General features: G+C 39.6%; 1 protein-coding gene across 3 annotated transcripts in view; it reads right to left on the bottom strand.

Moving 5' to 3' along the window:
- Positions 1–11,971, bottom strand: part of TMEM45A (transmembrane protein 45A) — an 83,026-nt gene extending 71,055 nt beyond the window's left edge. The window contains exon 1 of one of the 3 annotated variants that reach the window (XM_056793394.1): positions 11,598–11,971. The gene's annotated coding sequence lies outside the window, so the exon portion shown is untranslated. The remainder of the gene's footprint in view (positions 1–11,597) is intronic. The other 2 variants (XM_056793392.1, XM_007493571.3) reach the window with 2 other exon arrangements.
- Between the last annotated feature and the right edge of the window lie 13,246 nt (positions 11,972–25,217).

Genomic DNA, 25,217 nt, shown 5'->3' with positions numbered 1-25,217 from the left:
TCAGTTCTTTCTCTGCAGGTGGACATATACAAGTCATTCTTCAAACCATTTCTGTTGTTGTATATACTATTCTCTGAAAAAAAATAATAAAAGGAAAGGAGAGAGACTTTTCCTTCCTTTTAAATGGAGAGGGCTGAATGGTTTTGTCTCACTGGAAATATGTAGGCTACAGTGAAACAATTGAGGGAAACTAGGGAGGCTGAGGTGTGATCTGCTAGTGTAGCGAAGATGGTGAGATCTCTCCCTCCCTAGGGTTAACTGTAACCAGAGCTTGAGGGGCTTCTAGAGAGACAGAAAAGAGACTTTCTGTCTCTTCCCACAAAAGATATTTTAAAACCTGTATCCATTGGATCACCAATGTGAGGACTAGCTGAAGAGAAAATGTCTGTATCCCAGTCTGCTGCTAGAGAGCAAAGGTGTGTTGTCAGACCCTTCTCTATGGAGGATTGTGGCAGACAAGGTCTAGTTTTGCCACAGATGAGACAGGATTCACCCTTGAATCCTGCTCTCAATCATCCAACTTCTCTCTTGTTATGGAACAGACCAACCCCAAATCTGACTTGAACTAAAGAATTTATTTGGAAAGGAAAAAGAAGGTAGGGAAGGGGAAAAGGAGCAGGAGCAGGAAAAGGAGTCCTGTCAAGCTAAAAACCTCAAATAGCTGGATCAAGGGGCAGGAGCATGAGACCCAAAGGACTCAGTCCCCTTTTCCAGCTGTCAGTGTTCTTTATCCTGTTACTATTTATTTAATCTCTAAATCTAAAGTATAAAGTAGTTCAAGAAAAGGCAAGGAGGGACACAGACATGAAGTCAGAAAGCTGACTCAGTTGTGAGAGTCCAAACTAAAGAGTCTGTGGCTCTTGCTGGCAGATGGATGAAGGTAGTAGAAAGCTCTCTAGATAACAACAGCTTCAACGAATAGGCAGGAAAGTCTTAGTCCTCTCTCTTGTGGCTCTGGTTGTCCCTCAGCCACATGGAAAAGGCCTTGTCCCCTTCCAGTACTAGACTGGAAGTCCTGGGGCTGGCCAGAATTCTCCTCAGCTCACAGTTCTCTGCCCACAATCCTTTGCTGTCTCCAAACTGCCACCTCTGTGCCTGTCCACCAAAACACAGGTTCTGCCAAGATCCCCCTTGCCATTCTTACATCTCTTAGTTTTGCCCGTTTCACTCTTCATATTTTCATGTAGTTCTTTCCATGTTTTCGTAAAATTAACCTGCTCATCCTTTCTTAAAGCACAGTATTCCAATACAATCATATGCCACAACTATGTGCTTTTATGAGCCTACAAGTAAAATTCATGCTCTCATTGGGGCTATTAGTAGCACCTGCTGTCTCTCTGTCCCCACAGATCAACTAGCTTGCCTCTAAGGCTATGATAACAGTATTCTCTCTCTATGGCCTGGGGCCTCGTACCCCTGGAGATAGGAAAACACCAGTGACTTAAAGGTCTCTCTGGACTTATTGCTTTGGATCTCTGTCTTTGCTAGCTCTCCATATAAAAAGGCTTTTAAGGCCTAGCTCAATTATATTCCTGTTCTGCAATGACTTTCCTTTTGGCCAATATTCTATCCTGCCCTTCTCCTAAAGGCTATCAACTCTTGAATTTTCAAAATACTACTGAAAGGGTGAAATCTGGGCTCCTTTGCTATCTATCCACTTCTCTGATTATCTGCCTGGAGGTGGAAAGTATGCTTCCCCAAAGATTTCTCAACTCTGAACTAAAGTCTCCTCTCATTTTCAATCTCTCCCTATCATTTAGCCTATTTCCTACTACCTACTACCATGTCTCCCCATCCTGAAAAAAACTCAGACTTCAACCTCCCATCCCTGCTAGCCATTGTCCTATTTCTCTTCTGTTCTTGGTAGCTAAATTCCTAGAAAAGACCATCTACAATAGATGCCTCCACTTTCTTTCCTCTCACTCTCTTTTCAATTCTTAACAATCTGGCTTCTGACTTTACCATTCTACCAAAACTGCTCTCTCCAAAATTATTATAATCTTTGTTGTCAAATCAGTCCTCATTCTCTTTGATCTCTCTAAATCCTTTGACACTGTTGATCACTCCTCCACACCCATTCCTCTCGTGATTTTCCTCCTATCTTACCATTCCTCTGCTTCCTTCTCTGGATCCTCCCCCAGAACATGCCCTCTAGGATCTATTCAAGGCTCTCTTCTCATCTCCCTCTATACTACTTCACTTGTTGATTTCATCAGTTCCCATGGATTTATTTATCATCTTGAGTGGCAGGAAAATTAAACTAGGATTGAAACAGAAGAAAGTATATATGAAATTCTGAAAAGAGAATTGGCTATTTCAAACAAGTTTCATGATGCTTATTGCTCACCTCTGATCACTAGAGTCCATTGGCTCCCTGGTACTACTGATTTTGATGCCAGGTATTTAACAAAAATCAGAGGAATGGGATATGGGAGATGGGAAGGGTCACTTATTATAAGAACAGGTATTTGGGGGAGGTGAGGTCACTTCTACCCCTGGTCAAGATGTGCTGCCAATTTGGGAAATGGAAAAATGTCAGAAGTCAAGCCAGATCAGTCACTGACAGAGTGACCTACAGCAGTCACCAATAAAAGCTTGCTCCTGCTGATTACAGGAGACACCCAACAAATGCTTGTTGCTGCTGCTTATAGCAGTCACCCAATAAACATGTGCTGCTCCTAATATCTGGCACCCAGTAAATGCTTACTGCTAGTTATAGCAGACACCTAGTAAATGCTTGCTGTTATGGACTATTTCATTCAAGTCCTAAGATCCACTCCAGGTTATAAATGATGCACATTAATATCTTCTCTTATACTACCCCCTTTTCTGTTTATTTTTGCATCAATGTTGAACTAGGATAAACCGCCAGTTCCTCAGGTTAGCATTTGAGTGTCTCCATAGTCTGGCTTGTGAAGTTTAGATTTACTCCACCCTGCTTAGTCTTTAGAATTCTATCAACCAGAAATGTATATACCCCCACTTAAGGATTAACTGTGGGGGATTGTAAAAATGGAGATTTGAACCCCAGACGTCAATCCCCAGAAGTCCTTGCTGGTTCCCAGATTGCCCTATAATCTCCCCGAGTCCTCACCTGAATGCGAGAACACAATGGCTATTTAAACTGACTGTACTACCTACTCTCTCTCTCAGCTTCCGCTTCTAGGGACAGGCGGCTCTTTACCAGGCAGGCAAGATGTAGGTTGCACGTGCTTTCTTATTTGATATTTTCTTTATTTCTTAATCTTTAATAAATCTCATAAAAATATAATACATTTAGCAGAGAAACTAATTTTTAATCTTAACAGGATGAAAGTGTATGATGCTAGTGTGCTTGCAAGTGACAAATCAGAAAAAACTGACTGACCCACTGGGCTGTCCAAAGCCAAGTTTAAGCCACCATTGGTACATGTGAAACACAGGAAGTGATGTAAAGAACTGCCTTTATATTTTGTGTCACTTCCTGTGAGAGGGACTTTTTTCCTTTGGCAGTGGAACTTGACTTGGAGGAGGTCCAGTGTGAGACCTGAGACAAGTTTCCCTTAGATGACCACATTGTGAATGTTAAGGCTGACTCCCCTTTCCTTGGCTCTTTCTGGAGGTGCTAGCCTCTAAGAAGGCCCCTCATCTTGGAGGAGGCCTCCTAGCTAGAAGTCGAGCTAGATTTAATCTTAGGGGAAGGCCCCTTGGCTGAGGTCTCTGAACTCCCCCTGGCTCCGACCAGGCCATAGCAGATCTTCCCTCTCTCTCTCTTCCTTGTTCTTAATTTCTTCCTTCTGTTGTAAATAAACCACCATAAAATTCCATCCTGACTTGAGTATTTCATTGGGATTTATAATTTAAATCCCTGGCGACCAACTAAAAAATATATTCAGTCTCAACCCTAAAACTTACCCTTAACAGTCTCCCATCTATATTTCTAGTGTTATTTTATATTATTCTTCTAAACACACTCTCCATTATATAGTAGTTTGCTAGGTGTTCCCTGTGCAGGGTGTTTTAGTTTCAGTCTTTTGAAAAAGAGCAAAATACAGAAGCAACAGCAGAGAGTGACAAACAAGCAATCACATCCAAATTTCCAAAAAAAAATGGAAATTGGTCACAAACTCTCAAGAAACTCGAAAAGGAGTTCGAGAACCAAGAAGGAAATTTAGAAGAAAAATGGGAAGAAAAGTGGGGAAAAGAAATTCATAAAGAAAATAGTAGCTTAAAAGGCAAAATTGTCCACATGGAAAAAGAGGCACACAAATCAAATGAAGTAATAAGCAAATTGGAGAGCAGAATTGACCTGCTGAAAGCCATGAAAACCAGGATAGACCAAACCAAAAAAGAAAATCAAAAGATCATAGCTGAAATCAGTCTTTAAAGACTAGAATTGGGCAAGTAGAAGCTAATGATCTCACAAGACAGCAAGAATTAATAAAGCAAAGTCAAAAGAATGACAAAATAGAAGGAAACATGAAATATCTCATTGAAAAGACAACTGACCTAGAAAATAAATCTAGGTCAGACAATTTGAGAATTATTGATCTACCTGAAAGCCTGTGAAAAAATAGAAGCCTTGGCATCATATTACAAAAATTTATCCAAAAAAACTGCCCTGATATTCTTGAATAAGAGGGCAAAATAGACATTGAAAGAGTCCATAGATCACCATATGTCCATTGAAAGAGTCCATAGGTCACCAAAAAAACCCAGGAATATAATTTCCAATTCAAGAGCTTCCAAGTCAAAGAGAAAATATTATAAGAAGTCAGAAAGAGACAAATCAGTTATCAAGGAGTCCCAGTCAGGATTCCACGGGACCTGGCAGCCTCCACAATAAAGGACTACAAGTCTTGTAATATGATATTCAGGAAAGCAAGAGAATTGAGTCTAAAACCAAGAATCACCTATCCATCAAAACTGACTGTATACTTTCAGGGGAAAGTATGGGTATTTAACAAAACAGAAGATTTCCAACCATTCCTAATGAAAAGACCAGAACTAAATGGAAAATTTGATGTCCAAATACAAAATTCAAGAGAAACATGAAAAGATAAACAAGAAAGGGGGGGGGGGATTTTTAAGGGCTTCAGTGAGATCAACTTGTTTATATTCCTACATGGAAAAATGATATTTGTAACTCTCAAAATTGTTTTCATTATATAGTATATATAGTAGATAGTAGATAGAAGAATTATTCATAGGCAGAGGTTAGGGTACCAAGTTGTTTAAGATGATATGTAAAAAAAGAGAGGTGGATAAAAGATGGTGCCAAGAGAAACTTGAATAAAGAAGAAAAATAGGATAAATTATACTACATAAAGAGGCACATGGGGATGAGAGAAGGGAAGAATGTTATTATAAGAAGGAGAAGAAGAGAGTGGTAATAGGTAATATACATTTGTCTCTTAGATCTAGGATGTACTCTCTCCCAATCTCCACTTCTCAATATCCCTACCTTCCTTTAAGATATAGCTTCAGGGACAGCTGGGTTGCTCAGTGGATTGAGAGCTAGACTCAGAGACAGGAGGTCCTGGGTTCAAAATATGATCTCAGATACTTCCTAGCTGTGTGACCCTGGGCAAATCACTTAACCTCCATTGTCTAGCCCTTACCACTCTTCTGCCTTAGCAATAATACACAATATTGGTTCTAAGACAGAAGATAATGGTCTAAAAAAAAGTTTTAAAAAGACATAGCTTCCCTTAAAGACCATCCCCAGTCCCTTGGTCTTTCATGATCCCTAAAATATTCTCTTCCTCTATTATTTTTAATATCTTTATATTTATTTATCACTGTATGTGGATTCAACAAATCAAGCAATCATTAAGCACTTATAGAATACATATAGAGTACCTGGAAGATAATTTTAGAAGGGAAGGTTGTAGCAAGTAAGGGAAACCAAGAAAATCCTCCTGTAAAAAGTGGCATTTGATCTGAGTTTTGAAAGAAGTCAGGGGCAGCTAGGTGGTTCCATGGATAGAGAGCCAGGCCTAGAGACAGGAGGTCCTGGGTTCAAATGTGGCCTCAGACACTTTCAAGCTGTGTGATCCTAGTCGTAGCCAATATCTAGTAAATGCTTGCTGCTATGGATTACTTCATATGTGTCCCAAGGTAAATTCTGGGTTATAAATAATATATATTAATATTCTTTACTATACTACCCCATTTCCTGCTTATTTCTGCACAGAAGTTGAACTAGGCTAAAACACAACCCCAATTGCCTAGCCCTTACCTCCCTTCTGCCTTAGAACCAATACTTAGTATTGATTCTAAGATAGAAGGAAAGAGTTTTTTTCTTAAAGCCAGGAAAAATTGTTTTTACATATAATTGGGGAAACTAGGAAGTCAAGCCTTCTTGTCAAAGGCACATGAAAACATTAACTCCAAGTCATTCACTCACCAAAGTCTTTCTTCAAAGTGTTATATTGAATTTTAAACATATTGAATATCCCCTTTGCTCCTAAAAATTTAATAGAATAATAAGAGTAATGCTAATTTAAACAATTCACACCCTACAAATTGGCAGATGATAAAAAATGGGAGCAGTCAATGCTGCAGACTTTCTGGGAAGGCAATCACGCTAACTGTTGGTAGAGCTCCAATTATTTTATTATTATTTTTTTAACCCTTACCTTCTCTTAGAATCAATAGTATGTATTGGTTCCAAGGCAGAAGAGCAGTAAGAGCTAGGCAGTGGGGTTAAGTCTATGCCCCAAAGAGATCAAAGAAAGAGGAAAAGTATCCATATGTACAAAATATTTATAGCAATAGTGGCAAAAACTTGGAAACTGAGAGGATCAAATTAAGAATAACTAAACAAATAATAGTATATGCATATGATAGATAACTGTTGTGCTGCAAGATGTGATGAAAGGGATGGTTTTGGAGAAGTCGAAGAAGACTTTTCTGAACTTATAGAGGGTGAAGTGAGCAGAACAAGGAGAGCAACTTATACAACAGGAATAAACAATACATAGACAAATATGGCAAGAAGAAACTTTTCCATGTTTCCAAGAAACAATCCTGTAGGGGAGGAAAATGCAAATTCTCCCACACCCACAGAAGCTTCAGTACACAGATTTATGATACCAGCCTCTCGTGGCCTAATAAATTCTACAAGGTCTTTAAGAGGGTGTGGAAGTATTGACCGTGGCATCAAATTACCTACAAGAAAATACCCTAGCACTGGGTATAACCTGATTATTTTGCCTCATACTACAATGAGAATCTAAGAGGAGAAGCCTTTCCAATTCATTCATTATTTTAATTATGACCCCCAGTCCCAGAAAAAGGCATTTTCCCAATACTAGAAGTTGAACCAAATCTGAATGCTAGGAAGAAGGAAAACGGAGAGTTATTACAAGACTTATAACTGCTACCTTGATAGTATGCTTGGCTATAAGCTTTTTGAGGAGCACAATCACTGGCTTTTACATAATTCCTGAATTTTTTGATGTTCTTTCTATTCCCTCTTATCCTCTACTAGAACTACTTTGACTATGAAGTACCATTTCATAGCCACCATTTTGGCATAGTTGACAAAAAAAGGAAAATGGCAAATGTTAGAGTGGCTGTGGGAAGAAAAGGGATACAGATGGTAGAGATATAAATATATATATATATATATATAAACATACACACATAGATACATAATTTTTTCCATGACTTATCAGTGTACAAAAGTAGAATGTGAGCTCCTTTAAAACAGGGATTGTTCAATTTTTGTCTTTGCATCTTTAGTGTCTTAAACATAGATGCTTAATTTGTTGAATGAATGGGTGGAATGGAGAAAAATGCAAATCTATACAGCAAGAAGATCTGTGTTTGAATGACTTTAAGCAAATTATTCATATGTCTAGACCTCAAGTTACTTCATATGTAATGTGGGGGAAAGAGAGTTGAATCTCTGAAATCCAGTATGAACCTATAAACCAGAAATAAGGAGATGCATTACTCATTTTCTTGCCACCTCAAAGAACTTCACTTGGTTTCTAGTAGTTATTTCTTGGCTAAAAGTCTGAAGTCAGTCAAACTAATGAGAACAACAGATAATCTTTCCAGGGCAGCCAAGGGCAGTTATTTTCTGATTATCACATAGAATGGTCTATATCACTCATGGATGTAAACCTGAAGAGAAGTGATGGTGGAAGAGAAGATGATGGGAAAAACTTATCTTCACCAGCTTCTATGCACAAGGCAAGCCTTGACATGAGCTCAGAGGGCCAAAATAGGGAGAAAGTTATCTAAATAAATGTGTCTCTGTGCCTAGTTCAATACCTAAACAGTTAATTAAAAAGTTACCACTAATATAGTTGTTGCCTGCAAAATGGCGATGCAAATGACTCCCAAATCTTTCTCTCCAGTTCTGATCTTTCTTCTGAACTCCAGACCTACATCTGGCACTAAAGAAAGAGAGGTAGATTTAGAGGCTGGAGATCTGAGTTGCCAATTGGGTGGTTTCTAGTCCAGCTCTAATGCATGAGCCTTCAATCTTCAACTAACTATAGGACAATGCCACTCAGAAGTCCTCGGGTTCAACAACATCTCCAAGAATGAGCTCACTATCTTGTTTGTTTGTTTTTAACCCTTACTTTTTGTCTTAGAATTGATTCTAAGTATTGATTCCAAGGCAGAAGAGCAATAAGGGATAGGCAATTGAGGTTAAGTGATTTGCCCAGGGTCACACTGCTAGGAAGTATCTGACAAATTTGAACCCAGGACCTTCTGTCTCCAGACCTGGTTCTCTCTCTACTATGCATCCTAGTTGCCATCATCTTTTATGTAACCAGTTCATTATCTTTCTCCCTGAATCTTATTCTCCTTCTTATTTTCTGTCTAAGGAACCAGTATTTACTATCTCCAGTGTTTCAGACCTTGGGTATGACTCTGACTCTGACTCTTCCCTTCCCCTCCCTTCTCCCTTATCTCTCATAGCCAGTAGGTTACCAGTCCCACTGGTTCATCCCTTTATCCGTTACCATTGTCATCACCTTAGTAAAGAATCTCAATACCACCTGCCTGGCTTAGTCCAATAGACTCCTAAAAAGTCCTACCACCTCTTGAATCTTACATTCCAATCTATCCTTCATAATGCTTCCAGATTATTCTTCATTGTACCTTGAGAAGACTGTTAAGTAACACAGTGGATAGAGTACTATACCTGGAGATAGGAAGACCTGAGTTCAAATTTAGTCAGATACTTCCTAGCTGTCCTACTTTGTTCAAGTCATTTTATCTCTGTTTGCCTCAGTTTCCTCAACTGTAAAGGGGAGGGGGAATAAAAACAGCACCTACCTCCCAAGTCTGTTGTGAGGATCAAATGAGGCAATATCTGTAAAGTGCTAAGCACAATGCTTGGCATATAGTAGGTGCTATAAAAGTATTGGCTATTACTATTAGTATTATTATAATTATTCCCCTTTTCACATATCATTCATCAGCTCAAAACCATTCATTGACTCTCCATGATTTGCCAAGTTCAGATTCCTCTATCTGCCCTTTGTAAAAATGGAGACTTGAATCCAGGACTTCAATCCCCAGAAGTCCTTGCTCCACTTCCCCAGAATGCTTTGTAATATCACTGAATTCTCACCTGGGTGGAGATCAAGATGGGGTATTTAACCTGATTGGAAAGGCTTGTGGGCCTCTCTTCTCTTCCTGTCTCCACTGGCAAGCAGATGGTCTCATGATGTGAGTGAAATTGAATTGGGCCTCTTGGCCCACCTGGCATATGCCTTTCTTACTTGTATATTCTTAAATTCTCAACCTTTATTAAACCTCTAAAAATATCATACTCCTTGCAGAGAGAAACTAATTTCTACCTGCCTCGGTTTCCCTAAATTTTAAATGTTACACCTTCAAGGCTCTCTCTCTACCCTGGTACCACCCTATCTACCTTGCCTCATATTACTACATTCCTTTGACACTATGCTCCAGGTAAAATAGGTTTCTAACACTGCAATTCAAAGTTGAATATGCTAAATGCCTTTGCTAATTAATTAGATAGCCTAGTCAGAAGTGTTGAAGAAAGGCTCATGAGTTATAGCTAGAAAAAAATATGAGAATTAATTCAAAATATAATCTTATTTTAAATGAAACATATATTTTGTAGACTAGTGAAGTTAAAAGCACATTAAACCAATAGAGTAGGTGACTTCATCCAAGTTACTGAGCTCTTTGTCACATGTAGGGGGTCAGAAGAAAGAGTGAGGGGTTTCCAATCACTAAATTATCTCCAAGTTCCTTTCCAGGGCTGATATTTTGTGAACCGTTTCCACAAAGTACACAGAGCGACTTGTCTTGAAAACAGGCAACTATGTAAAAAAAGTGCAGAGGACTGTCTCTCCTTTTCTAGCACTGCCCCAAATGCAATTAAGGAAGGAAAGGAGAAAAGAAAAATAAAAAAGATAGAAGCCGGTGTCCAAGGAAGGTAGGGATGGTTTCAGAGGTAGTAATTACTTAATAATAGCAAGAAGTAGGTTCAGATGACAGAGGTGAGAGGATAGATGATCAGGAACATTCCCTTAAACTTCATCAATGATGACCCCCTCAGTCACTCCACTATTTTCTTTTCTTTCTTTCTTTCTTCCTTTTTTTTTTGGTAACAAAAACACACCTGCTCTCAAGATATTAAAATTTCCTCCTACTTCGTTTATACACAGAAATTATGGGACAGATTTCTTGGCCTATAAAATGCTAAAGATCCAAACTGAATATTACACTCGATATGGTTTTAGGTGTCTTAAAGAGGACAGGCCTTAGTTCAAATCATCCAACTATTTTCTAATACTTCCTAAATTTTAAAATATTAATTACATGCAATCATAAGTACTTACAAGTCAAATTTGATCACTATTCTTACAATATCCTACATTTAAACTACTTTTAAAATGATATTGATGAATAATGTGTACTTTCTTTTGTTAAATGTGTTTCTACATTAAAATAGTGATATCAACAAAACGGGAAGTCTTCAGACCTGTACACTAAAATGCAGTGGAAAAGCACAGCAATTATTTAAACAATTCAAGTTTAAATCACGTTAACTTGAAATATCTCGATAATTAAAGCAAAAGATTTTACTATTCTGCTATTTATATATATAATTGCCTCAATTCTCCAATAGGAAATACATCAATAAGTCAGTCAACAAGCATTTACCAAGCTGCTCCTAGTATGTGCTAAGTGCTGGAAATTATAGCCTAAAAAGAAGAGGACACCAAAGGTAAAATTTAAAAGCTTCATCTTCTCTTAAAAAAAAATTACAGGATATCCAACTTCAGAATTAGGGGTGATTAACCTCAAAATACTAATTAAATGTCTGCCTTTTCTCCCAACATGGGGGAAAATGCCGTGTAAATTAGGGGCGAGCTGGGGAACAGGGAAAGAATATTAGCAAACAAGAAACAGAGGGTCTAGGGGGTAGAATTTGTGTAGTTTCTGGCACAAAGCAGTATTTTTCTCCCTTTCATCAACTAAGGAAAGAGCTGGTGAGAATATAGCGGCCACTACTCACAACTAAAATTTAGCATTAGAAGTACAAAACCCAACACATCCAACACCGCCCCCACCCCACCCCCCAAAAAAACCAATAAGCACCAAAAACTTACCTAACTTCTCCGTTTCTTTTCGACTCAGTCCTCACCACCTGGTTGCTATAGCCAATTTAAAACCAGACAACTGAGCTTTTGTTGATGGGGCTGGTTCTGTTGCTTTAAAACACTCAAGAAAATTACATTAGGTACGGTCGCTTTTCTCTTGGAAAAGTTTTGAATCTGGGTCCTCGATTTCTACTTTGGGAGTAGCAATTAGTCATTAAATGGCCAGAGGGAGGGAAGAGCGCGTAGATCGGTAACTAATGCAGGGAGAAAGAACCAGCCCTCAAGGAGTGTCACGCAACCGTCCAGATGTGCTTCATTTGCTTGCACCCCTGGCAAGCACTTGGGCTGCCGCGGCTGGCAGCGGCCCAAGCTCATTGGTGGCTGTGGCTGCTCTCTGCTCAGTGATAGGCTCCCCGCCCCGCCACTCTCCCTCCATCTCCAGCCCACCGCTAAACCTGGGCTTTCCAGCCTCCCACTAAAGACTGAGGGCTGGCGCTGCAGGCGCGGCCAGTGATGTGGCACTGAACTGGGGGGAGGAGAGGGGAGCGGGGAGGCGGGGCGGGGCCTGGGATGGGATGGGGAAACCTAGCGGGGCGGGTGGTGCTGGGAACTAGCTAAGAGAGAGCTGGAAAAAGTCCTGCTGCGGTGATTGTGCGTTTATCTTCAAACGCTTCTCCCTTGCACTTATCTATCATCCTTGGAAGTTGGGACAGGATGTTTTCAGTTCCACCTCTGGGCAGAGATGGGAGGTGGATAACCCTGTAGCATACGGCCTCCATCCCTCCACTCTCGTTACCACGCAAATCAGCCCTAAGCAAATCCCACCCAAGGTCTTCCCTCTCCTTACTGGAATCAAAGACAGAGGGAAGCTCCGGATCCCGAGTCAGCCCTTAGTAAATCCCACCCAAGGAGGACCCAGGTCACTCTCCTTGCTAGAATCAAAGACAGAAAGAAACTACGGGTCCTGAGCATCAAGGATGCCCGAGGCCACTACGTGATACTAGTCAAGTCACTTAACCCCAATTGCCCAGCCCTTACAGCATTTCTGTCTTGGAATTGGATAGCATCGATTCTAGGTAAGGGTTTTTTGTTGTTGTTGTTGTTGTTGTTGTTGTTTTAATAAAGAAAGAAAAGAATTCTCGAGTCCCATGTGTCTCATGGAACTCATTTTCTCATAAACCCTAGGTTTCCTAATTTTATTAAGGAGGGGGAACAAAGTGTTTGGAGAGGGGGCCATAGGGAAGAGGAGAGAAAGTTGGTAAGATTATTATTATTATTAAAGTTGGTAAGGTTTATCTTAAAGGAACCTTTCCTTTGCTGAATCTTCTCCCAGGTTAACTTTGGGTGTCCTGGGACTTCTATATTGTTTCACTTGGTGGTTTCACTAGTTCTCATAGATTAGATTATCATATGGTTGTGGATAATTTTGTTGTCCTTCTCCAGCTCATTTTACAGATAATGAACTGAGGCAAACAGGGTTAAGTGACTTACCCAAAGTCACACAGATAGAAAATGTGTGAGACCAGATTTGAACTCAGGAAGACTCATTTTCCCCACTTCTGGCCCAATGTTCAATCCTTGTGCCACTTACTGCTCTCTATACAATCCTAACCTACTTTCTAATTCCCAAAATAGCATCTCCAGCTGCTTATTGGGATCCCATACTAGATGGTCTGTAGAAATCTTAAAACTCAGTATGTCCAAAACTAATCTCATCTTGCTCCTCAGACCTCCCCTCTTTCTATTAATTCAATCTGTTGTCAAGTCCTGTCAATTCTATCTTCAAAATATCTCTCATCGTCACTGCTTCTCTCATCTGATACTTTCACCATCTTGTTGTGGATCACTTCATATCTGGAGTATTGCAAAAACTTGTTCATTAGCCTCCCTATCTCTACCCATCATTCAGCTGTCATATTGAATTTAGTAAAGCTATGGTCTGAACACATAATTCTACTATTCAATAAATTCTAGTGGCTTCCTATTACCTCCAGTATCAAACATAAATCCTTGTTTGATTTTTAAAGTACTTCATAATTTCACCCCCTCCTATCTTTCCAGGTTTCTTAAGCTACTCATCTCCACAGTGACACTGGCCTTCTTACTTTTTCTTCATACAAGACTCCATCTCCTCACTCCAGGCAATTTCACTACTGTCTCCTATACCTACAATTCTCTCCTCTTCATTTCTGTCCCCTAGCTCAGTAGCTTCCTTTAGGTCCCAACTAAAATCCCATCTTCTGCAAAAAGCCTTTGGAAAAAAAATTGGAAAATGAGGGGTTACTCCTCGATTGAGAAATGACTGAACAAATTGTGACATATGGTGGTAAGGAAATACTATTGTGCTAAAAGGAATTATGAACTGCTTGATTTCTATAAGAGCTGGAAAAACCTACAAGAACTGATGACAGGTGAAATGAGCAAAACAAATGTAATGGACTTCTCTACTAATAGCAATGCAATGATCCAGGACAATTCCAAGGGAATTATGAAAAAGAATGCTATCCACATCTAGAGAAAGAACTGAGGGAGTAGAAATCCAGAAGAAAACATATGACTTATCACTTGTATATGGATATATGATTTGGGGTTTAGATTTTAAAAGATTAGTGTATTACAAAAATGAATCATATGGAAATGGGTTTTGAGTGATAATACATGTATAACCCCAGTGGAATTGCTTGTCAACTCTGGGAGGAGGGAAGGTAGAGGGGAGGGAGAGAACATAAATCATATAACCATGGAAAAATATTTTTAAATAAATAATTTTTAAAAGCTTTTGCCAATATTTTAAGGCTAATACTTTTCCTTTGTTGTTAATCTCCAATTTATTCTGCTTTTTTTTTTAATTGCTATTTGAAGTGTCCCCTATTAAACTACCTGAACCAGCTCAAGGGCAAACTCACCACCAAACCCAGACAAATAACTGCCACCACTCCAAGATTCAGGTTTGGGCATCCTTGGCTTAGCTTTTTGGATTGGAAGTTAGTTGGAGTTGGAGTTCAGAGGTTTGGAGCTTGCTTGAAGACAATCTTGTGGTGAGTGATAAAGACTGACTCACTTTCCCTTAGGCTCAGGCCTAGGCCATTTGGCCTAGGCCCTTTCTACTATTTTCTCTTTCTCTCTCTCTCTCTCTCTCCTTCCCTTAATTCCTTCATTTATATTAATTAAAATCTTCATAAAACCTAGCTGACTTGGGTATTTTCATATTTGGGAATTTTCCCATGGTGACTACTATTTTTCTTTTTTTTTAAACATTATTTTATTTGGTCATTTTCATACATTATTCATTGGAAACAGAGATCATTTTCTTTTCCTGCCCCCCTCCCATCACCCCTCCCCTAGCTGACGTGCGATTCCACAGGGTATCACATGTGTCCTTGCTCCGAAACCATTTCCTTGTTGTTGGTATTTGCATTAGGGTGCTCATTTAGCATCTCTCCTCAATCTTATCCCCTCCACCCCTGTAGTCAAGCAGTTGCCTTTCCAGTCAAGCAGTTGCCTTTCCTCAATGTTTTTACTCCCACAGTTGGTCCTCTGCTTGTGAATGTTTTTTCTCATAGATCCCTGCATATTGTTCAGGGACGTTGTGTTGACACCAATGGAGAAGTCCATTACATTCAATTGTTCCACAGTGTATCAGTCTCTGTGTACAATGTTCTCCTGGTTCTGCTCCTCTCACTCTGCATCACTTCCTGGAGGTCGTTCCAGTTTCCATGGAATTCCTCCAGTTCATTATTCCTTTGAGCACAATAGTATTCCATCACCAACATATACCACAATTTGTTCAGCTATTCCCCAATTGAAGGGCAGCCCCTCATTTTCCAATTTTTGGCCACCACAAAGAGCGCAGCTATGAATATTCTTGTACAAGTATTTTTGTCCATTATCTCTTTGGGGTACAAACCCAGCAGTGCTATGGCTGGATCAAAGGGCAGACAGTCTTTTATCACCCTTTGGGCATAGTTCCAAATTGCCCTCCAGAATGGCTGGATCAATTCACAACTCCACCAGCAATAAATTAGTGTCCCCACTTTGCCACATCCCCTCCAGCATTCATTACTTTCTATAGCTGTCATGTTAGCCAATCTGCTAGGTGTGAGGTGATACCTCAGAGTTGTTTTGATTTGCATCTCTCTGATTATAAGAGATGTAGAACACTTTTTCATGTGCTTATTAATAGTTTTGATTTCTTTAACTGAAAACTGCCTAATCATGTCCCTTGCCCATTTTTCAATTGGAGAATGGCTTGATTTTTTGTACAACTGGTTTAACTCTTTATAAATTTGAGACTTCCGGTTAAGATGGCGGCTTAGAGAAAGCTAAAGTTCAGATCTCCGGAAAACCCTTCCCGACTGATCTCAAAATATAAGCTCCTAAGGTGCCGAAATTCAAAACGATCAACAGCACAGACCCTGGGAACCCTCCTCCTGGACCTGGACCCGGTTCAAAAGGTACGGCTCCCCTCAAAAGCCAGAACCCGAGATCACTCGGACCTCAGGGGTAGGAGCGCAGAGTCCAAGGCTCCCGGAAGCCGCAGCCCGGCTGGGCTCAGAGAGCAGGGTCCTCGGAACAACAACCCTCAGGGCCTTCTACCCAGTCCCGGTGAAAGTTACTGCCTGGGGCTTCCACTGCAGAGAGCTGGTCGAAACAACAGCAACCCTCAGGGCGGGCAAGACAGCCTCACGGGCTGGATCCTGCTATCCAAGTCTCAGTGAAAGTCCTTGCCCTCGGAGCTTGGGTTAGCTGCAGCCCATCCCCCCGCAGGCCAACGAAACAGCCTCACGGCCAGCCATTCTGAAGGCAACTTCCGGAAAGCAACATGGTCCGACCCTTCCATTCCAGTTCCAGTGAGGCATATTCAGTTTAACCCAGGGAAAGCTCATAGAACCATCTGCCCAGGACTAAAGCCTCTGAACACCAGACAGAGACAAGAAAAGCTAATCCTCCACATTCAGAAATGGCAAACTCCACAGAACCACAGAAGCCCCAAAATACCAAGAAAAATAAGAAGAAAGGGGCGACTTTGGACACATTCTATGGAGCCAAAATACAAAATACAGAGCAGATAGAAGAAGATATACAAGAAAATTCTCCAAAATCTTCCAAAGGAAATAGAAACTCTCCACAAACCCATGAAGAATTTGAATCAGAAATGACCAAAAAGATGGAAGCCCTCTGGGAGGAAAAGTGGGAAATAATGCAAAAGAAATTCATGCATCTACAAAACCAGTATGATGAAACTGAAAAGGAAAACCAGGCTTTAAAGGCCAGAATCAGGCAGCTGGAAGACAACGATCGTGTAAAAGAGCAAGAATTAATAAAGCAAAGCCAAAATACCAAGAAATTAGAAGAGAACATAAAATATCTCACCGACAAGGTGATAGATCTGGAAAATAGAGGGAGAAGGGATAATTTAAGAATAATTGGACTCCCAGAAAAGCCAGAAATAAACACCAAACTGGACATGGTGATACAAGATATAATCAAAGAAAATTGCCCAGAGATTCTAGAACAAGGGGGCAATACAGCCACTGACAGAGCTCACAGAACACCTTCTACACTAAACCCCCAAAAGACAACTCCCAGGAATGTAATTGCCAAATTCCAAAGCTATCAAACAAAAGAAAAAATCCTACAGGAAGCCAGAAAAAGACAATTTAGATATAAAGGAATGCCAATCAGGGTCACACAAGACCTTGCAAGTTCTACTCTGAATGATCGTAAGGCATGGAACATGATCTTCAGAAAGGCAAGAGAGCTGGGTCTCCAACCAAGAATCAGCTACCCAGCAAAACTGACTATATACTTCCAAGGGAAAGTATGGGCATTCAACAAAATAGAAGACTTCCAACTTTTTGCAAAGAAAAGACCAGAGCTCTGTGGAAAGTTTGATACCGAAAATCAAAGAGCAAGGAATACCTGAAAAGGTAAATATTAAGGAGAGGGGAAAATGTTATCTTCTTCTTTATAAATTTGAGTAATTAGACCTTTGTCAGAGGTTTTTGTTATGAAGATTGTTTCCCAATTTGTTGCTTCCCTTCTAATTTTAGTTACATTGGTTTTTGACCACTTAATTTTAGATTTTAAATCAAGACACTAAAAATTATCTTTACAGTTTGGCCGAAATCTTTACAAGTGTTGGCAATTCACAGTCTTGGCAAACCACATTTTCATGGTTACAAAACCTAGCATGCTGTCAACCAGAGTCGCCTCTCCAGGAAAAGAGGAAGAGAGAGGAAGTGACGTGCCTTATATAGATGGTTTTACATCACTTTCCTGTGTCTCATCTGTACCAATGATAGTTTAGCTTGACTTAGGACAGCCCAGGGGTCTGTCTGCTTTTTCTGAACATGTCTGCTGAAGGCCATTTCCTCAGATAATTAAAACTTGAGTTTGGTGTAGATCTTCCTAATCTTGTTAAACTAAGGAAGGTGGAGAAATGCAGGGTTCCCAAGACCTGATTCTGTTAGTCCAAGTATCTCTATTGTTATTGATCAGGAAATAGATAAATCAAATCTTCTAAAGTACAGTCTGATTAGGGTGGAATAGTTTTAAAATTCACAATCAACCCCCTGAGGCCCAAGGAAGACTAGTCTCTCCAATGGGTCTTATAAACATCCCAGCTATGAAATTACAATAGTTAGAGAGGAATAGAAAAGAGAGAAAGCAAAACCAATGTTTTGCTAGGCGCATTGACAAAAAGCCAAATTAGGGGCAGTCCCCTTTGGCATAAAAGTGTACATTTACAATAAATGTTCAATCAAACTTCAGTTCAATTAACCACAACCAAAATTCATTCTGGATCTTGATGTAGTGTAGGTTTCCTGCAAAAGTTCATTCTCTGGATTTAGGAATTAGCAAGCTACTTCCTTGAAGATCTTTCTCTAACTAAAAATTTCAAAATCTTGGATTTTTATTAAAATACAATCCCCCCCCCCTGAAGTTCAGCTCAGGATGCATTGTTGACTTATGGGTCATGAGTCAATTATTAATTGAGTTTATGGGTGTAAGAGTTAATTATTAAAAGAATTCAAAAATAATAAAAACAAAACTATATATATATAAAAGAAAAATATGGAAGAAAGTTAAACTTTTGGGAGAAAGAAAAAAAAATTCAAAATCAGAATCAAAATACCAAAATCTATGTATATAAAATGTTGAATAAACAAGAATAAATTCATAATAGGACCTTGTACAGGTCCAATTTAAAGTAATTTCTATCCCACAAGTCTGTAGGACAGAATGCAGTAATATTTCACTTACCCATTTGTAGCCAAGACTACAGGAAGTTGGCATACTATAAGAAGGAAAGGAACTAGAATTCTATTTTGATAGGGAAGGTGATATTCCCTGGTTTGACTTTTTTCATTCTCAGGGATATAGGGAGCCAGCATGATAGTCAAATTTTGGTACTTGTATTACTACTTCACAAAGAGTGTAGATACAAGGAAGTCCTACAACTTAACATATGTCAAGCATCACAACCTCGAGTCCACATTAATATTTCCTGTGTGCTCTTTTTGGCACTATTAGGATTAAGTCTGTGCTCCTTGTTTTATCCCATTTCCTGGAATCAGACACAAACATTAATCACAGTCCCATAACATTTTATCAATAAATGCCAAGTTCCCACAGTTTAAAGCTTTTGGGCATGCATTGATATTATAACAAGTATATGTGTATGTATGTGTATATATATATATATATATATTAAACATATTACTTCAGAGAGAAAAGAAAAAATTAATTATGTACCTTCAGTACAAGAAATGAGGAAAAGGGGGGGGGGGAATCAAATATTCTAATCAAAATAAAAGCAAAAAAAATAAGGGAAAAAATCAGGAATTTAATGTGTTCTCAAAAAATAATATCCACTTGTCAATGGATTATTATCTCCAATTCATGTGATAGGATAGAGTCAATCAGTCTCAACAGAAGATGCTCTCTTTACATGTTAGCAATGAATCCAAGAGTCCTTCTCTCCAACCTTTATAGATGTTGGAGTAGTTACCAATATTTGGAATGGTCCTTCCCAGGAAGGCTAAGTTGCTCCAGTATGCTGGAAATTCTTAATATGCACCTTGTCTCCTGGGTTCAGATTGTGAAGTGAAAAGTCTAGTGGTCCGGCTTGTACTGCAGCTCCAGATTCATGGAGTTCACAAAGTTTGTGCTGTAATTCCTATATATAGGAAACGATAGAAGTATCTCCCCATAATAGTGATGTATGTGTGGGGGAGAAAGGCTTAACCTGTATAGGTAGATGAACAAAAAGCATCTCAAATGGTGAGATGTGTAGAAGGCCTGCTTCTAAGATAAAATAGGGCCACAGGGAGAATTTCAGGCCATTTTAAATGTGTCTCAGTGCATAATTTTCCAATCATAGTTTTAAGTTCTTTATTCATTCTTTCAACTTGGCCTGAGCTCTGGGGATGATATGGAACATGGAATTTGGGAGTTATTCCTAAGCAATCATATATTTGATTTAAGACAGAATCAGTAAAATGACTTCTATCTGAATCAATACGTACTGGCAGGCCAAAGCGAGGAATAATTTCTTTTAAAAGCACCTTAGCAACAAAAGCCACTGTGGCTCAGGTCGCAGGAAATGCTTCAGGCCATCTGGGCAGTTGATCTACTATGACTAGACAAAATTTATAATGTCCAGCCTTTAGCATTGTTATGAAATCTATCTGTAGGTGCTCAAAAGGTGTGTAAGCCAGAGAACACCCCTTTGCCATGAAAGGCATGTTGGCTATATGCCTGGCAGGTAGAGCAGGCTGAACATACTTTAGAGGCTATGATAGTTATACCAGGGGCTATCCATACTCTATTAACAGAGTCCATGATGCCCTGGGTACCAAAGTAACCATTTTTATGAACAGATTGGCAAATTTAGTGATAGAAACTTCTAGGGAGCAGGGGTTTTCCTTCAGATGACACCCATACCCCATTCATCTGTTTTGCTTTGAATTTTTGTTTCCATTTCTCCACTTCCTTTTCATTATAGCAGAGAGATAAATTTAAATCATCAGTGGTTGTTAATGTTAAAATTAATTCAGGCCCTTCTATGACTGCTAGCAGTCATAGAAGTATCTGCTTGATAATTTCCCCTAGAGACAGGGTCAGTGCCACCTGTATGGGCAAAGCAATGAACTAAAGCTAGGGCTTCAGGAAGCTGGAGAGCAGAAAGAACTTCATTAATAATTTCTGCATTAGCTATGGATTTTCCAGCTGAGATTAAAAATCCTCTCTGGAGCTATAGCATCCCAACTGAGTGACAAATGCCAAAAGCATGTCTAGAATCTGTATAAATTGTTGCCTTTTTACCCTTGGCATATTTCAGAGCTATGAGTTCTGACCCTTGAGCACTAATATTAGAGGACAGAGAAGTTGACCACTCAGTGGCAAATTCTGTGACTACAGCAGTTCCAGTGTAGTGTATGCTATCCCTCATAAAAGAACCATCACTAAATAAGACCAGATCTGAGTTGTTTAAGGCAGTATCCAAGAGATCATCTCGAGGCTTTTCTGCCATGAACACTAGTGATTCACAACTATGTAATGGTTCTCCTGAAATTGGTAAATCTGGAAGCAAGGTGGCAGGGTTAAGGTTGAGCGACGTTTCAAGGTAATGTTTTCATTGTTTAACAAGGTTATTTCATACCTTGTAATTCGCTGATCAGAAAATGCCAGTGTTCTATGTCTTAGCAACAATGCTTCTAAATTGTTAATGGACATCCCAATATTAGATCAACAGTTTTTGCCACTAATAAGGCTGTAGCAGCTACTCCTCTAAGACATGATGGTGCTCCTGATGCTACTGGGTCCAGTTGGGCAGAATAATAAGCAATTGGGTGCTGAGAAAACCCCAAAGTCTGACTTAAAACACCTGAAGCTACCCCTCTTCACTCATGTACATACAAAGTAAATGGCTTGTTGTAATCTGGGATGCCTAGAGTGGGGGAAGACAGGATAGCCTGTTTTAGATCTGACAGAGCTGACAGGTGTTCTGGCTGTATTTTTAGGGGTTCAGGTACTGAATCCCTTGTTAGTGCTATAAGGGGTTTAGTAATTTGCCCATAGCAATGAATCCATTGTCTACAAAACCCTGTTGCTTCTAAAATTGCTCTCAACTGTTTCTAAGTAGTAGGAGCGCTTAAATTTTTAATATTCTCAATTCGTTTCGGAGAAATCAAGCAGGCACCCGCAGTCAGGATGAACCCCAAATATTCTGCTTTAGGGAGGCACCACTGAACCTTATCCTTTGAGATCTTATGCCCTCTTTTGTGCAATTCCAAAAGGAGGTGTTTGCTATCTTCCTGACAGGTTTCCACATCTGTTGAAGCCAAGAGTAGATCATCTATGTATTTGATTAATTTGCTGTTTTTAAATTTTATATTATCTGTATCTTGGCTCAAAATTTGCACAAATAAGCTTGGGCTATCTATGAAACCTTGTGGCAAATGACTCCAGGAGTACTTCTGGCCCTGCCAGGTGAAAGCAAAGATATGCCTGAATTCTTATGTATGGGTATGGAAAAGAAGGCTGAGCATAAGTCTACTACTGTAAAGTATGTAGCTGTGCTAGGAATAGAAGAAATAATAGTATTGATGTTGGAAACTACGGTGTGTCTCTTTATAATGTGATTGTTCACAGCCCTCAAATCCTGTACAAATCTATAGAGGTGCTTTCCATGGGGCCCCCTTTTTGGTTTTTTAACTGGCAGGATGGGAGTATTATATTCAGATTTACAAGGGATTATTATTCCTTGTGCAATTAATGAGTTAATTACTGGGGTAATACCCTCAATTGCCTCTTTTGAGAGGGGATACTGAGGAATGGAAGGAGGTGGGCTAGATTTCATTTTTATTTGCACAGGAACAGCTGACTTAAGTAAACCTTCATTGGAAGAAGATGTGATTCAAAGAGACTCCGGTATATCTGCAGGTATTACAAAGATGGGATGCTCTTTCCCCTCCTGACTCTCTGAGAGAAGTACAGGGAATAATTTTAAAGATTCCTCAGGTACTTCCAATGATAAGGAACTATCTGTGGAGCAAGTTATTGTGGCTCTGAGTTTGCATAGAAGGTCCCTCCCCAGCAAATTTAAAGGGGAATCAGGCATCAAAGGGAAGGAATGTTGTACCTCTAAGGGTCCTACAGACACCATTCTAGGGGAAAGTTTTTTAACTCTTTGGGGTACTCCTGACACTCCCATTACATTCTCTGAGCCAACAGAATAACAATGTAAATCAGGTGTAGTCTTCAATACAGACCTAAAAGCCCCAGTGTCTAAAAGACAACCATAATAGGTATTATCCACCTCTAAGGTAACATGGGGTTCATTAGTATGGGGGGGGGCAGTGGATAGGGACAACAGGTAGCAGGACATCAGGGTCCAGAAATCAAAGGTTGTATCCTCTGATTCCTGTGCCCCAGTCCCCCTGGACACCTTCATTATATTTGGGAAGTTCCCTGGGCATCCCCCTGAATGCCTCCCCCCTGAGGGGCATTAGCACCTCGAGTATTTTTTGGATGAGCACCATTTAAGTTATATTGTTGTGGAGTCACTTGGTTTGAGTTATCATTTTCCCAATATGTATTCCTATAGTTATCATTCCTAAAGTTGTGGTTTCCATTATCATTATTATAGTTTTTTCTATAATTATTACTTCTGTAGTTGTTATTAAACTGCGTGTTCCTTCTGATAAGCTTGAGTAAATTTCTACACTCTAACATTTTGTGGCCCTTCTTCTCACAGAATTGGCAGGTAATGAATTGATAATTAGATTCCTGGAGAGGGGCAAGTGCCATTGGCTGAGTATCATACCCTCTTTCCAGTTTTTCAATCTTATCTGTTAAATATGTCAATAGTTTTTCTATTTTTTCTATGAGATCATTATTCTCTTCCTCCTTTTCTTTGTTTCCCTTTGAAACATATGAAGCTGTTTACCACAATTCTTCAAGGTCCATCTCTGGCCATCTTGGGCAATGTGTTCTAAAATAATCTCTAATCACTTTCCAAGAGTTACTGACAAAGTGCTTTCTAATGTCTCTTGTGCTATTTTCTTTAGATAGGTAAAAATCCAGGTATCTACTCCCAAAGTCGATTATTCTGTCCATGAATCTGGAGGGTGTCTCTTCTTCATTTTGTTTAATTTTTTCAAATTCCGTCCACTTATCTGTACTGTCTGCACATTCTCTCATTGCCAATAGGATGGCCTCTGTAGCAGTCCAGTCCATAGGTATTATAAAGAGACAAGGTTTGTGAATGGGCACATGGCCATTCTGTGCATGGCAATGAACTCTTTCCCAGCGTGGCTGAAGTTAGGGCACGAAAACCCTGATTCCTTTTGTCCCACTCACCTGAGGATAAAAACTCCACCCTTCACCTTGTCGCGATTTGCAATTATCCAATGGCAATACACTAGGTAACTCATCTATATGTATTGAGGCATTGTGTAACTTATCAATATGTATTGAGTTCATTTGCATAGACAATAAATTGGAAATCCGTGGCCAGCTCCTCCTCTTCTCCCTCTTCTTCTCTTCTCCCTCTCCTTCTTTAGTTCCTCCTTCTTCTTGGACGAGCTACAGGTTTGCTATCACCACCTTTCTCTCTACTCTCTATCTTTACCTGAGGCCTGGCCTTCGGCCAGGTGTGTCTCTCTTTCTTTTCCAATGCTAATACCTAGCATTCTCTAATTCTATTAGTCTCTATTCATTCTCCCAGCTGAGCTATATCATCCTTTGACCAGTGTAGTGTTAAATGGGATCTCTGGGCAGAAAATAGCCTTTCAGTGACTTCCATTGATTGGAGCATGGCTGCGGCTCCCAAATATTAATAATAATTGATTACTGACTCATTATTGACATCTCAAAAGCTTGGCTCCTTCACGCCCTTCGCGGGATCCAAAACTTCTATCCCTTTTCTATTTTCCTACCATAAAGCTTCTTGCTGGTGGGAGGCTTTAGCCTCTATACAAAGGTATAGTTGTAAAAGATCCTCAGGGTCATTATAGTCCCATTCAGGATCCTGAGATGGTCAATGTGCTGCATTGCGCCCCTGGGTTTTGTTGACATGAGCAATTATTTTATTTTTCTCACGTTCAATTAAAAAAGCCTGTAGTAAGTTTTCAATGTTCTTGTAAGACGGATTATACTGAAAAATATCTGTCATCTTTTTTTTATTACTAGAAAGGGATCTTTGTTCATATGTGGGGATATTTCGTGTAAATTCATTTATTTCTTGGGGAGTAAACGGTATATTGTGCCTTAAAGTCATCACATCTCCATTCCGTCCTATTTCAGGTACTTCTCTTAGAGAAAACAGGCCTCTAGTTGAATTTGGTACTAGTGGGTCAATTCAACTAAGACAAGTTTCTCTAGAAGGATGAGATCTCCTTTGGGCTGGAATTTGGTTTTGTGTAGAAGGAACATGAGAACTGGGATTGCAGGGGAAGGGTTTCAGGGACTAAATTCAGCCAAGATTTGCAGACCATGAGAGAACAAGTCTGTTAGCTGAGCTACAGGGAAGGTGTTTTCCATCTCTATTTCGCAGAAGGAAATTTCCTCATTCAAAGGTTCAGAAACAGGTCTATTTCTGGTGGGTTGGATGTTTGCTAA

Source organism: Monodelphis domestica, chromosome 4, assembly GCF_027887165.1.
Source record: "Monodelphis domestica isolate mMonDom1 chromosome 4, mMonDom1.pri, whole genome shotgun sequence".
NCBI classification, from domain to species: Eukaryota; Metazoa; Chordata; class Mammalia; order Didelphimorphia; family Didelphidae; genus Monodelphis; species Monodelphis domestica.
This window is presented reverse-complemented; position numbering and strand designations above follow the sequence as displayed.